This window comes from Mustela lutreola, chromosome 5 (genome assembly GCF_030435805.1).
Source record: "Mustela lutreola isolate mMusLut2 chromosome 5, mMusLut2.pri, whole genome shotgun sequence".
In the NCBI taxonomy this organism is placed as follows: Eukaryota; Metazoa; Chordata; class Mammalia; order Carnivora; family Mustelidae; genus Mustela; species Mustela lutreola.
The window spans coordinates 127,563,963-127,579,869 of NC_081294.1; the positions used below are offsets into that span (position 1 = coordinate 127,563,963).

The 15,907-nt window shown below is 38.2% G+C and overlaps 1 long non-coding RNA gene across 1 annotated transcript; it reads left to right on the forward strand.

Annotated features, from left to right (window-relative positions):
- The first annotated feature begins 3,539 nt into the window (after nucleotides 1–3,539).
- On the forward strand, nucleotides 3,540–15,561 carry LOC131832509 (uncharacterized). Its single transcript, XR_009354077.1, has 3 exons — nucleotides 3,540–3,689; nucleotides 4,491–4,595; nucleotides 15,183–15,561. It is a non-coding gene; the product is annotated as an uncharacterized LOC131832509 (long non-coding RNA).
- Nucleotides 15,562–15,907: the final 346 nt, after the last annotated feature.

The window sequence follows — 15,907 nt, forward strand, 5'->3', positions numbered from 1 at the left end:
CCCTGTCGTGTTCCTGACCTTAGCGGAAAAGCTTTCAGTTTTTCTCCATTGAGAATGATATTTGCGGTGGGTTTTTCATAGATGGCTTTGATGATATTGAGGTATGTGCCCTCTATCCCTACACTTTGAAGAGTTTTGTTCAGGAAGGGATGTTGTACTTTGTCAAATGCTTTTTCAGCATCTATTGAGAGTATCATATGTTTCTTGTTCTTTCTTTTATTGATGTGTTGTATCACATTGACTGATTTGCGGATGTTGAACCAACCTTGCAGCCCTGGAATAAATCCCACTTGGTCGTGGTGAATAATCTTTTTAATGTACTGTTGAATCCTATTGGCTAGTATTTTGTTGAGTATTTTCGCATCTGTGTTCATCAAGGATATCGGTCTATAGCTCTCTTTTTTGGTGGGATCCTTGTCTGGTTTTGGGATCAAGGTGATGCTGGCCTCATAAAATGAGTTTGGAAGTTTTCCTTCCATTTCTATTTTTTGGAACAGTTTCAGGAGAATAGGAATTAGTTCTTCTTTAAATGTTTGGTAGAATTCCCCCGGGAAGCCGTCTGGCCCTGGGCTTTTGTTTGTTTGGAGATTTTTAATGACTGTTTCAATCTCCTTACTGGTTATGGGTCTGTTCAGGCTTTCTATTTCTTCCTGGTTCAGTTGTGGTAGTTTATATGTTTCTAGGAATGCATCCATTTCTTCCAGATTGTCAAATTTATTGCCGTAGAGTTGCTCATAGTATGTTCTTATAATAGTTTGTATTTCTTTGGTGTTAGTTGTGATCTCTCCTCTTTCATTCATGATTTTATTTATTTGGGTCCTTTCTCTTTTCTTTTTGATAAGTCGGGCCAGGGGTTTATCAATTTTATTAATTCTTTCAAAGAACCAGCTCCTAGTTTCGTTGATTTGTTCTATTGTTTTTTTGGTTTCTATTTCATTGATTTCTGCTCTGATCTTTATGATTTCTCTTCTCCTGCTGGGCTTAGGGTTTCTTTCTTGTTCTTTCTCCAGCTCCTTTAGGTGTAGGGTTAGGTTGTGTACCTGAGACCTTTCTTGTTTCTTGAGAAAGGCTTGTACCGCTATATATTTTCCTCTCAGGACTGCCTTTGTTGTGTCCCACAGATTTTGAACCGTTGTATTTTCATTATCATTTGTTTCCATGATTTTTTTCAATTCTTCTTTAATTTCCCGGTTGACCCATTCATTCTTTAGAAGGATACTGTTTAGTCTCCATGTATTTGGGTTCTTTCCAAACTTCCTTTTGTGGTTGAGTTCTAGCTTTAGAGCATTGTGGTCTGAAAATATGCAGGGAATGATCCCAATCTTTTGATACCTGTTGAGTCCTGATTTAGGACCGAGGATGTGATCTATTCTGGAGAATGTTCCATGTGCACTAGAGAAGAATGTGTATTCTGTTGCTTTGGGATGAAATATTCTGAATATATCTGTGATGTCCATCTGGTCCAGTGTGTCGTTTAAGGCCTTTATTTCCTTGCTGATCTTTTGCTTGGATGACCTGTCCATTTCAGTGAGGGGAGTGTAAAGTCCCCTACTATTATTGTATTATTGTTGATGTGTTTCTTTGATTTTGTTATTAATTGGTTTATATAGTTGGCTGCTCCCACATTGGGGGCATAGATATTTAAAATTGTTAAATCTTCTTGTTGGACAGACCCTTTGAGTATGATATAGTGTCCTTCTTCATCTCTTATTATAGTCTTTGGCTTAAAATCTAATTGATCTGATATAAGGATTGCCACTCCTGCTTTCTTCTGATGTCCATTAGCATGGTAAATTCTTTTCCACCCCCTCACTTTAAATCTGGAGGTGTCTTCGGGCTTAAAATGTGTTTCTTGGAGGCAACATATAGATGGTTTTTGTTTTTTTATCCATTCTGATACCCTGTGTCTTTTGACAGGGGCATTTAGCCCATTCACATTCAGGGTAACTATTGAGAGATATGAATTTAGTGCCATTGTATTGCCTGTAAGGTGACTGTTACTGTATAGGTCTCTATTCCTTTCTGATCTACCACTTGTAGGCTCTTTCTTTGCTTAGAGGACCCCTTTCAATATTTCCTGTAGAGCTGGTTTGGTATTTGCAAATTCTTTCAGTTGTTGTTTGTCCTGGAAGCTTTTAATCTCTCCTTCTATTTTCAATGATAGCCTAGCTGGATATAGTATTCTTGGCTGCATGTTTTTCTCGTTTAGTGCTCTGAAAATATCATGCCAGCTCTTTCTGGCCTGCCAGGTCTCTGTGGATAAGTCAGCTGCCAATCTAATATTTTTACCATTGTATGTTACAGACTTCTTTTCCCGGGCTGCTTTCAGGATTTTCTCTTTGTCATTGAGACTTGTAAATTTTACTATTAGGTGACGGGGTGTGGGCCTATTCTTATTAATTTTGAGGGGCATTCTCTGAACCTCCTGAATTTTGATGCTCGTTCCCTTTGCCATATTGGGGAAATTCTCCCCAATAATTCTCTCCAGTATACCTTCTGCTCCCCTCTCACTTTCTTCTTCTTCTGGAATCCCAATTATTCTAATGTTGTTTCGTCTTATGGTGTCACTTATCTCTCGAATTCTCCCCTCGTGGTCCAGTAGCTGTTTGTCCCTCTTTTGCTCAGCTTCTTTATTCTCTGTCATTTGGTCTTCTATATCACTAATTCTTTCTTCTGCCTCATTTATCCTAGCAGTTAGAGCCTCCATTTTTGATTGCACCTAATTAATAGCTTTTTTGATTTCACCTTGGTTAGATTTTAGTTCTTTTATTTCTCCAGAAAGGGCTTTTATATCTCTCGAGAGGGTTTCTCTCATATCTTCCATGCCTTTTTCGAGCCCGGCTAGAACCTTGAGAATTGTCATTCTGAACTCTAGATCTGACATATTACCGATGTCTGTATTAATTAGGTCCCTAGCCTTCGGTACTGCCTCTTGTTCTTTTTTTTGTGTTGAATTTTTCCGTCTTGTCATTTTGTCCAGATAAGAGTAAATGAAGGGGCAAGTAAAATACTAAAAGGGTGGCAACAACCCCAGGAAAATATGCTTTAACCAAATTAGAAGAGATCCAAAATCGTGAGTGGGGAGAAAGGGGATAAAAAGAGGTTCAAAAAGGAAGAAAGAAAAAAGAAAAAGAAAAAAAAGAAAGGAAAAGAATATTTTTAAAGAAAGAAAACACCTTTCAGAAAGTGGTTGTTTTTCTGTTTCCAGAATTGCTGTTCTTCTTCTCTTCGATCTGCCGATGGATTTTCAGGTGTTTGCAATCTTTAGATAAGCCATCTAGCTGATATCCGGCTAGCTGAAGCAGTCTCAGCTTGCTACTTCTCCGCCATCTTGACCTGGAAGAGACTTTTAAAAGTTCAAATTTCATACTCTGTTGCTCCGCCTTTGCTGGGAGCCGGCCCCTCCCGCGGTGGTCTATCTTCCTGTTGCTTCAGATTCACTTCTCCGCACATCCTACCTTTCAGGAAGTGGTCAATTTTCTGTTTCTAAAATTGCTGCTCTTCTTTGATTTGATCTCCTGTTGGGTTTGTAGGTGTTTGAAACGGTTTGATAACTATGTAGCTGAACTTCTGCCACCTGATGTTGTCTCAGTCTGCTACTCCTCCGCCATCTTGACTCTGGCTCCTGTAGTGGGAAGTTTCAGAAGAGGTTTCTAACCAACAACTTTTACCACTTTAAAGGAATAAAAGTGAGTAGCTATTTTATGGGATGCCTTGGTTATTTTTCTCTTTCACTCAGGGGCCCCTGTTACAATATTGGTCTAGAGTTTATTCTGAGTTTCAGATGATGATTGACAGTGAAATCATCATTAATATTTGTAGGGGTTCCACAGGGTATGTGATACAGATGGTGAAATAAACATACATCAAGAGATTTCCTAACACATAGCTTAATCAAACTCACTTGTATCATGGAATGATAGAGGTCAATGAGTGTGAAAGGTAGCATATTCTTCTTTTAGTTGAGGAAAATGGAGTATAAAGGAATAATTAATTGATAGTAAAGCCAAGGCAAACACCTGTTCATCCACAGAGCCGATCACTGAAGGAGCCTTGATTTAAAGTCTGGCTGCTTGAGTTTCCATCTCATTATTCTATATAGTCTATAAGGTCTGGATATCCCCTGAGTAGGCCATCAAAGGGTTTTTGGAGGAGGACTGGGTCATATATTTCCTTCCAGTGAGTTCTGAGTCTTTTAGGCAGAGGTGGAGTGTGTGTTTCTCTATGAAAGTGACCTCACATCATGTCCCCCACAGTTGTAGAGTAAGCTGCCTACACACTATCCCCATGCACTGCCCCACCAAGCAGTTTGTGTTGCTGCTGTAGGACTTTTGGGTGGGGCTGCCAGTCCAGGACTGTTCTGAAGCTCTCTACAGACAGGTTCAAGTTCCCTCTCGTCATTGAGTCCCAGAAGTTACCACAACGCCAACACCATCCATGCCATTCCTAGTCAGGCACCAGGCTAAGAGTGTTTTCTCTTTATCCCACAGCTTTGGATAAGATGGAGAGTGCTGGATTCACAGGGCAGTTGACGATACTGAGGTAAAGAGAGGGAAAGGGACTTGGCCTGCAGTCACAGAGCCGGGAAACAGCTGGTAAGAACAGATCACTGATATAGCCGCTTCTTCTTTGCAGCAAAGCTAGAAGAGGGGTTGATTTCCCCCATCTTATCCCCTGAGGAAGCTGAGACTCAGAGAGTCTAAGGAACTTGTTCAAGGTCACAGAACTGTGAAGGAGGGCAAATAATAACAACAACAGGAATAATAATATTAAGATAACATTCTTGATAGTTACTATATATCAACCATCATCTCAATGAATGCTCACAGTTCTAGGAAAGTAGATACTATTTACCCCTATTTTGCAGATGAGGAAACTGAGGTCTCAGAAGTGAAGTAACCTGTGGAAAGCGCATGGCTACAAAGTAGGGATGAAAAGAAAAAGAAGCTAATCTTTATGGGTTGTCTTGCTATTTAATTCTCACATCCCTACTGGGAGAACTGGTGCAGTTACCTCCATTTTGAGGAAAATTGGGCTTAGAACATTTATTTGATGAAGGTCACACCATTAATAAATGAAAATATAAAAACAGTAATAATAATACTAATAGCAATAGTAAGCTAACATATTGAGTACTTACTGTGTGCCTAGTATTATATCACTCAGAGAGTTAAGAGATTTGTGTAAGACCACAGGGCCAGGAATGACAGAGTGGGGATTTAAATTCAGATCCCTAAGAGGGAGAGCCTACTGTGGGAAGGGAAGTTGCTGAACACCAAGGCCCTTCAACTTGGAGGACATCAGCTGCTTGGAAGTCTTTCTGGCACAATAGGCATTTGCAAGGTAACTTCCTCACCTATTGTATTAGTTGCTTCAAGACAGGGTAAGGTCTATGCCAAGACTATCTCCCATGATGCAACTCAGTGTCTCAAGATACAAGCTTGCCAGCAACTCCTGGCAGACATCATGCATGACATCAGGGTGCTGACCCCCAAAGACAATGATGAAGCTGGGTACAAAGACAAAGAAGCCAGGGGATCTGAGAGCAGGGGCAAAATGACTGATGACAACCACCTGCAGAGGAATGGAAGGAGATGGACCTGTACCTCCAGCCTCTGAGTCTCACTCACATTGGTAGAATGCCATTTCCAGGCTCCTTCTCCATACCTGAGCGGATCTCCACTATTGGTGGTTTTCTGTATGTGCCACCCTAGTTCTGTCCCTGCAGTACCAAGAATGTCCTGCAGGGGCACGGGGGCAAGAGAAGTGATCCTGAAGTTCTTGATCAGAGTCCTGGTTCTGAAGGGTCCCACTTTGTCCCACTATCACCAAGGTAATTGGTCCCAGGACTCCCATAACTATGCAGCTTACTGGAAGCCAGGGAGGAGTAAGGAGGAGGTCTATACTTCCTGGCCTGACCCACAGAGAGAAGAATTCCCACAGTTCTGAGACCTCTCTGTTAGTCCTATTTTAGAGGTTGGAAAACTGGGGTTCAAAAGAGGGAAAGGGACTCAAAACATTTTTATTTTGGTCCTCTGACTTTTTATATCTTATTTTCTACTCCAATATATTGTTTGTTTTAATAACTTTTCAATCATTGTGAAGAATCTAGAGTTTTAACTTTATTTGAATAAATGTAGAATCTTGTGTATGTACTAGGAGTTCTTTGTATATGGTAGCTATTCAATGATTATTTGTTGATTTGAATATTTTAATAAGAAAATGGAAAGGAGTATCTTCACACCATTTCAGAGAATCCATGAGTCCTATTGATAAAGGGATTAAAACCGAAGTGCTATTCAAGAAAGGGTAAGATAATAAGCCCCACAGGTAGGAAGAAAGAGTATGCTAAGGATAACGACCCTCATGCTATGAGATGTAGGGTCCTGATGGATAGCACAAGTGGATTTATGAGGACGTGAAAGCAAATGTGCCTATTCAGTTGCTGATCAGAAAATGACAGATGGGTTCCCTGAGAAAGCTGAAAAGGCACACCACAAGGAGAAAACAATACTATTTTTTAAGATATTGGAGACATTCTTCACAGATCATTTCTGGAAAAACCAGCCGGCAAGTTTATCCCCTGATTGAGGCACTGAATACTTTTCAATCAGAGCACGATGAGTTGACCTAATAAAAGTTTTCAGAACAAAAGTAAAGCAAAATTGAAGACATTATAGGCAGCAAGCGTTTTACCTTTGCACATTTTGCAGTGCCATTGAACGATCACATTAACCATCTTAAGGCAGTGTTTCTTAAAGTGTCTAGGGGTATTCTGAGACCCTTTCAGGGTTTTGTGAGGTCAAAACTATTTTTATAGTATTACTAAGATGTTATTTGCCTTTACCAGTTTTACTCTCTTGTGGATACACAATAAAATTTTTCCAGAGGCTACATAAAGTGTGATATCACAACAGATGGAATGCAGATTTGTGAATATAGCTGTCTTCTATTTAGTAAAGGTACTGAAGAGGTTTCCAAGAATGTAATAGAATACACTTCTCTATTTTTTTTGTTTCATTTGGAAATCTAGTTATTTTTACTAAAAAATATTATTTATGTTATTGTATAATGGGTATATTATGATTCTCCTAAAATCAATTCATAAATTTCTCAGCTTTAATTTAAAATATAATAAATATTGATAGATAAAATAAACATCAAAAAAGCCCTTAGCATTCTCAATGATTTTTTTAAGTATGAAGAGGTCCTAAATCTGGGGAATTTCAGAACCTCTGTCTTTAGGGATATGAGAATATTTCCTCTAAAAACTGCCTGTGGATGCTAAAGATTGCACATGATCACCAATGCCCATTTTTCTTCCCCATTTGGAAATACAGGAGGAGAATACTTTCTCACATCCGTACAAATAAGCAAACCTATGTGGCTAGTTCTAGAATGCATTATGAGTAGCAGTGATACCTATGTGTCACTATTTGTCAAAATGTTTGATGACCAGTATGAGATATTTAAAAAACTCTCTTTTCCTGCCATTGTGACCATGGCAGCATGTGTTGACATAAATGTGCCAAAGATTAAAGCAGCCTGGAATATTGAGCCAACCTTAGAAGAAGAGTAACTCTGGGGGACCACCTGGATTGGCAGTAGATCTGGCATGAGCAAGGAAAAATTTTTTGTTAGTGATAAATCCCTGAAGCTTACAGGCTGGTTAGTACTGGTTAGCCTATCTTGGCGTGTACCAGAATCGACAGATAATTTTAAGGGCTCATTACATTGATAGCTAAGGGAAAGTCCTCATACTATTAGAAAAAATGGTGATTCAGAATATTTTTTCAAAATTATCATTGATTAATTTTTGATGCTTTAGAGGCAATTAAAAAATCACATCAGGCTCTGTGTACCTAATATACCTAATATAGATATATAATACCTGATATAGATAATATGTAGTTCCTTCTCTTTAGGAACATGTGACCAAAATGCTGTGTTTTGGGGGGGCTGCTTTGGGATATCCAGAGCTCAGATATAATAATCATTTGCATTTACAGAAAGTAACATTTTCCTATGTAGTAGCTCACTGAATGATGGTTATTAAATGATTACTATGTAATATGCACTCTCTTAGAGATAATACAGTGACAAAATCTTCAATGTCACCATTTAACTTAGGTAGGAACTTGAGGAAAAAAGGGCAAAGTTTGAATGCCAAGGCAGTTGGCACATTTTTCTAGTGCTTTCCAGGATGTCCCTGCAAGGCCTTAGGTTGCATCTTATTGACCACTCTTAGCTATGAGGAAGGTTGGAAATCACAGGGTTTTTTTGTTAGGTAAACTGACACCCTGCAGAAAACTGGTGGTTCTCAATAAGGTAGAAGAGCAGATGGATGTTGAGTAGGGAGCCAGGCATGTCTTCTATACTTATCCTTGGTTTTTTTGAGGATCTTGCCACCTTAATTATGCTGAAAACATGGGCTCTCATGTGCTGGCAAGGCACAGAGTTCTCAATCCCTAGTGCTCCAGAATATCAATGTATCACCCACCACCCTGGCTCAGAGAGCTGCTTCCGGTCCAACAGCATTCTCCTTCTCACATGTTACTTTAGAGGCTGAGACATCTTTGAAAACTGCCTGCTGATCCCTCTGCAGCAATGTACCACACAGTCATACTCTCCCCTGGACTCTGCTCTGGGAGTCAAGCCCAGGTTCTCTTTGCTCTTGGACCCACAGACTTCTGTTCTCACAGTGTCTTCTAACAGCAGGGAAATTGGCTTTTCTTTATGTTGTAAACCCAGTCATTTTGCCTATACCTAAAAATCCTCTCTGTCCTTTGGAAGCAGAAGGACTCATGGGCTATTTTTTCTGATGTCTGTCTCCATAAAGCAACATGGTAGAAATTGAAAAGACAATCAAGCAGGGGCAGAGATGTAGAATAAGAATTCTCATACACTGTTGGTGGGAGTGTTAAGTGGTGTAACCAATTGGAACAGTGTGGCCTTATCTTGTAAAATTAAAGACATACGTGCTCTATGAACCAGCACTTGCCCTTCTAGATATTCACAAGCTTTTACACATATGCAACAGGAGACCTCTACAAGTGTTGTTTATCAGATTCCCAAACTGGAAACAACCCAAATGTCCATTTGCTGTAAGGTAGGGTAAGTAAACACTAGTATATTCCCACCATGGAATACTATACAGCAGTGAAAATGAATGAAGGGCAGCTGTCTCTATCAACACAGGGACATCATGGATGCAAAAAGCAAGTTCTAGAAAAATCCTTATAATACAATCAATCTCCTTTATAAAAATTCAGAGACAGGAAAAACTAATCTATTTCTTAGAGATAAGATGCATGTGATATAGCTTGACACAAAGTGAGGATAGCAGTGGAAAGGGGAAGCATCTGGGAAGGACGATTAAGGGCTTCTCAGGGGATACGGGGGATATTTTTGTTATAGATCAGTATGTGTTTTGTTGTATAAATGATCTTTTCACCAAAACCCCCTTTCTTAAGAACAAGAGCTGGGCAGTCAGAGGAGTCTCAGAGGGTATCTTCTATGTGGGTGATCCATCTGGATGGGCTGAGGATACAACATCAGAGCTGGGATGGGGGACGGGAACATGAACAGGGGCTTACCCCATGCCAGGGTCTAATATGCACATTCTCAATGGGCATCAAATGCTGCCTTGTCAATAAAACTTGCCAAGAACAAATGGAGGGACTGAAATTCTGCATGATCATGAATTAGAACTTAATGTACCCCCCCCCCCCCAAAAAAAAGCACCAGCTCCCCATTGGGATAGAAAAGAGGGTGAAGAAAATACCAGTTACCATCACAGTGTCATTCTACTACATTAGTGACTGTTTTTCAACATAAGGATGTAAGGTTTCTGATATGCATATGCACAGCATGCTATGGGAAGCCCTAGAGATCCATTCCAGGAGCTCTCAGTGATGACTTCCTGGAAAAGGTGATGTCTAAACTGAGAAGTTACTTGAATCTATCCAGTTGAAAATAAAAGAGGGAAGGAAAGACCAAAGAAGGGAAAGAATGAGACCAAAGAAGGGAAAGAATGAGACCAATTACAGAGAAAGGAAAAAACGTGTATAGAAAAAGAAAAAAAAATTATGAAGGAGTCAAGAGATTGTCAGTAATTCAGTCTATGGCTTGAGAGTACAGTGTGAAATGGAGAAGGGTGGAGATGGAGAAGGAGTAAGAGAGGAAAAACTCATTTGGATTTTATCCATGAGCAGTCCTAAATATTATACTTCAGTAATATCTCTCTGACTGCAGTTTGAAAAAAGGATTCAAGCAGTGCAAAATTGGAGGTAGGGAGACCTTCTAGAGATCTGCCGTAATTCTTTTGATAAGAGATAATGTGAGGTTGACCTCTTGCTATAGTAGTGGGAAGGAAATAATTGAATGAATTGGAGTGTTAGTATGGATATAGAGTAATTGCTACATCACAAATCAACCTTTGTCTTTGGATTGGCAGTTGAGTGTATTTGGTGACATTCTCGGAGACAAAATCATTAGAGGAAGATCACATTCTATGAAGCAGCCCGCCAATCTAAAGTCCCTCCTCATTTCCTGCTCCATTTGTTTTTAGAATTTAGGATATTTTATTTTTTTCTGAGTTTGTACATTGCCACCCCAATGTAAACTCCTTGTGGAAAGACATTTGTGAAAGTTTAGTTCTCTATTATATCCCTGACTTCTAGAACAATGCCAAGCACATGGTGGCTACTGAATTAATATTGGATACATGGTTGAGCGACTGATTGGCTGTCCAAGTGAGTAAGAATGGGCCAATAGTCAGATAAATAATGTTCAGTATTTAGACCTTCTGTGTGTGAGTTGCCATTTGGCCTTCTTTTGGAGATATCCAGGAGACATTAGAGATATTGTATGAAGCTCAGATGATGAATTGATATAGAAATAGAACTTCATATGGGTCTCAAATTATGGATAGCCTTTTAAATAGTAAGAGTAAATGAGATGTCTATCCTGTGATTCAGCTCTTGGTTAAAGAAAATATCCTCTCAGTAGCTATTCTACTTCACAGCTACTTTTGTTCATGATAGAAATTTCATTTCTTCATCAAGACCATGGAAGACTCCTTTTTGAAAGGCAGCTTTCCCACACTCCACTCTCAATATTTTCTTCACCAGGAATATAATCTCTTCATTGAGATGTATTGATTTTTATGTTTCATGTTATATCTTACATGTCATGCTCTATCTCATGGCTTAAGTTACTTAGATACATGGGGACCTTTTAGGATTTTGTGATTGACAACTAAGAAATTGCCAGAAGCAAAGGCTACTTATCTTGCACTCTTTCCAGTCTTATTTAAGTGTTCTTGAAAAATGTTATATTCACACAAGTAGTTTCCTAGAACTTCCCATTTTCTTTCTTCTAATTATTCTTTTTTACATTTTTAAAATGACCTGCACCTAAGTGATTTTTCTCAGGAGAAAAAGTTTAAGATATCAGACAGATACTTGCTTTTTCTTTTCCTTTTCTCTTTTTAGATGGAGTTAGCCTCCAATTGGCCTCTGTTTGTAATAACAAGGAAGTCTGAATTTTTCCCATTAGTCAGAAACAGAGCCAAATTTCATCAATCAGTTCTAGAAGGTAGAGGTTAGTGGTGGCTCTCTGTAGTAGTTATTTTGGAGGTAACTTAATTTTTTTTTTTTTGTTTTATTTTTTAGAGTAGATGTGAGAGGAGTCCTCAGATTAGAAAGTGTTGATGTTCATAAAAGTGGCTGGAAATGTTATGGGGCTGAGGAACTGATGAGGGCCAAGCATCACTAGTATGTTATTTTCATCCCAGGCAACAAGGTACATCATAGGAGTCTTAGGAGACTCAAGACAGATTCATGAGGTCGTGGATAAATTGACTGACTTTATAATAAGAAGAAATATTTCTAGGTTTTATGTGATAATTAGAGTATTAGTTTCCTTAAAGATTTTACTTAATTGATAGTGTTTCTTTGTAAGAGCTTAAAAGAACTTGAGGGTTGCAGATGTGAAAAAGGGAACTATCTGCCTAGTATTTTCTTTTTCAAGAAATTATGCCAAATTATGTTGAGATTCCTTAAAAGTCATCTCGGCTCTTGTAGTAGCTTCTGTTCACCCAGTGTGAGAAATGGCTATTGGTTGTTATTAAATTGTTTGCAATCAGTCTATAAATGATTCTAGAAACATGAATGAAAATATCAAAAACTTGGCTTTGCCATATAAATTGTAACATTTGTGAAGTCAGGGCCTGTGTGTTATTTTTTTTAAAATACTATTCATCATATGTCACAGCACTTCATATAAATGGGAGTAAACACATATTTCTTGGTCATTCATTTGTTAATTATACAAGTAATTTGAAATCATACATGATTTTTTTTTTTTTTTTGGTAGTAACTCTGTATTTGCTGTATGCAGGATGTTTGTTTTTAGATTTTAATTCCCTAACCTGGAAATCTTACAGGTAAAAGTTTGGGGTGCAGCATACTTTACCTAGAAATTTATTAGTAGAACTTTAAATGGAACTTAAGACTTTATATTCTTAGTGTTTGTATTTGATAATAGAAATGATTCTTAAAATGTGTTTCTGCCCCTGTGGATAGAATAAGCCCTTTGGGAATCAGTTATTCCTCAACTGTGCAATGAATAGTTTTCTCCTTATCTTGAAAAAACAAACTAACCCTTGGAGATCAGCATCCCATTAAGGGAGTGGTTTGAGGTTGAAACATGGATGGATCTACCCATTTGCAGGGCAGTTCCTAGATACTTATTTGAAGCTCTAAGCAGAGGTCTCTATATTCCACACTTAGCCTCCTTCATCCACAATCATAAACAATTCTGACGTAGTTAAAAAGCTTTTATAGTAACAATTTACTCTTCTGTCTTTGGGGGAGGAGGCAATGATAAAATAATTATTGTCCATAGAAACAGCTCCAGCTCTTCATTGAAAATCCAGTAACAAATTGCACATGGAGTCAAATAAAAATAATCTATTTCCTTCCAGTCACCATAAATTCCAAAGGCAGATTGTTCTTTAACCCTTCTTCCAATTTTTTTTTTTTTTTTTAATCCCTAACACCCATCCCTGGCATTGGTGAATAACATGATTTTAGATTTAAGCCTGTTTCCTACCTCAGGCTTAACATTTAATGTCACAGTTTTAATAAAATGATTCATTTTGGAGAGGTAGAGAGCCAAGCAAGCATGTTAGGTACTGGCTGTTTATTCATAATAAATGTAAAATACCCAGAGAAAATATACATCCTTAAGCTAATCAGACAAGTGGCTTCAGGAATTACAACACAAAATCTTTCATCTGTTTCTTGAAAACACTGGAGCACTGGAGTTCAATATTGATTGAAAAAATCTGTAAGCACAGGCATGGAATGCACAATGAATCTCTTTGTGTAGTATACACAGTGAATGTGTTTTATGTCAGTGTATGTGCATGTACAGCACAAGGAATCTCTATCTAGGAAAGTGTGACTTGTGGTTAAAGGACTTGCTCAAGTGAGCTAAATTACTTTCAGGTACCTGGCTCTCAGTAATGCCATGTGATTTAGTGTTGCTCCTCCTGATCCATTCGCTTCTATGTGACAGAAACTTCCAAGGAAGGTCAGTGGTATATCTAAGAGATTATGACAGCTGAATTATGGTTTCAAACAGGTTTGGCTTTTATACTTCCCTAGAAAATGAAATAGCTTTTGATTTATAGTCATTTTCCATTAATATGCATTTCTCTCTTGTATTTCACTTGAAATTAGGCAGGCCCAGTTTATACATTCCACATTACTTCTTGAGACGCCTTCCGAATTACATATTTTAAACAAATCATTCTGTCTAAGTTGACATCAGGTGCAAACAATGAGAGAATAAGTAAGAGGCTTTGAATTTCCCTGGCTATTAATAGCAACATTAAAGGCATCGAGACCTCTCTGTATGACATGCTAATCACGGTATATTTCTCTGTTAATAATCTTGTATGCAGCAAAAATTTAAAAAGCACTGTTTAAAAAGTACTGTTTCCCTTTCTGGATGGTCTTGTGATTTTCCCTATTACGATTGACTGGATAGAAATTTCACATTCCTCTGCCTCTTCTTTCAGTCTACTCTGGATGACTTTCAAGGGCACTTCAATCCAAGCTTTAAAAGGATAGGAAGAACGTAAGCTGATAGTCCCAGATCTTCACACTGTGGTTGACTGCAACTTTTGAGCTTAAAGATATGCTACTCTGGGTTCTCTTAAGTCTAGGTTTTGAATGTAAAAAGAAATGTATTTTACAGCACAGGAACACCAACTTATATTTGCTTTGCCTCACTCCGTTTACTGTATGGAAGAGTAGATCTGCTATCACTAATTCATTGATTTATTCAACAAATGTTTGTCACATGCCTGTTGTCTACCACATCTTCTTCAAGAAATTGAGAATACAGAGATGATAACGACAATGTCCGTGACTTTACAACACTAATTTCTCACTAATGAATTAATAATGTTATTTTTATTATTTATTGAAATTAACTCTGAACTCTTAAGTTTCCATGATCTGATGAAATCTCACTACCTCTTACCCTTAAAAGGAAGGGCATATTAGGGGAGAAAGAATAATTTCATGGATAAGTATTGGTAGTTGAAAGGGAGGGAAAAGTTCTGCAGGAGACAATGATGCTGAGGCCCTTACCCATGCTTCATCCATCGGGAATGGACTTTCTGTGGTGCAAGAACACTTTTCTAACATTTTCGTTCAGGTAGTGACTCATTCCTCAGTAAACCAAAAGCTTCCTACATGCCTGATATATTTATCTAAATTATGTGTAATAAGGCATCTCTTTATAGTTTTCAGAATGCTCAGTTTGAGGAAACTATTTTAAAGAGAATTATACAGTTTTGCCAAGGAAAGAGATATGGGACCCCATTAAAAAAAAAAAAAAATGGATGACCTGTAATAAAGTTGCATGGAAGTATTCTCACAACCACCTGAAAATATTTAAATGCAACTGAGTTCTTTGTTAATAGAAAGTTTGCTGTTATTTTGGAGCATTAGAAGCTTTTGCTCTTACAGGGACCGGTTAACCAGGAGCTCTGATCGCCACAGCAGGAAGTATTTTTTCTTTAATATTACAGATTTATGCCTGAATGCATGAGGCAGTTTGTGTTGCTGGAGCTGATGATCCTCCTCCTCTTCTTGTCTTTTCAGGCAAACCTCATTTAAAGATCAGGTCTGTGCAGGCCTGCTTCCAGCTTAATCTGTTCTTCTCCATATATTGCTGTCTGCATCATTATTACTGATTTGCTAAATAGCAAATCAAATCCTGTGTTACAGGCTTCCCTAAACATCGCTCTGTGCCTACCACGTGCTGTGTTTCAATCAACAACTTATAAATAAATAAGTAAAAAAAAAAAAAAATCTTTAACAGTGAAGTTTGCGGGTTAGTGTAGTTACTCTTCACTATGGATGAACATTAGACTCGGTGGAAGACTTTAAAAAAATGTGGATTCTTGGGGCACCTGGTGGCTCAGGTCATGCTCAGCAGGGGTCCTGCTTCCCCCTCCCCCTGCCTCTATGCCTACTTGTGATCGATCTCTCTCTCTCTCTCTGTGTGTCACATAAATAAATAAATAAAATCTTAAAAAAAAATGTGGATTCTTATTCCTCACCAAGTCTGAGTGGAGAGTTTTCTCCATGTGATTTTAAAATTTTCTCCATGTGATTTTCTCCATGTGATTTTACTACATGTCTGCATGTCCCTTGGAAGTGGAAGAGATGGCCTTGACAACAAATAGATATTAAAGAATACAATAAATATTATTGTCTGGGTGCAGTATATAGTGAGCTTACAGATGGGAGGGTGCCTAGCTCTGCATGGGCAGGTCACCTGACTGAGGAAATGATATTAGTTTAAAGATGATTGGAGTTAGATC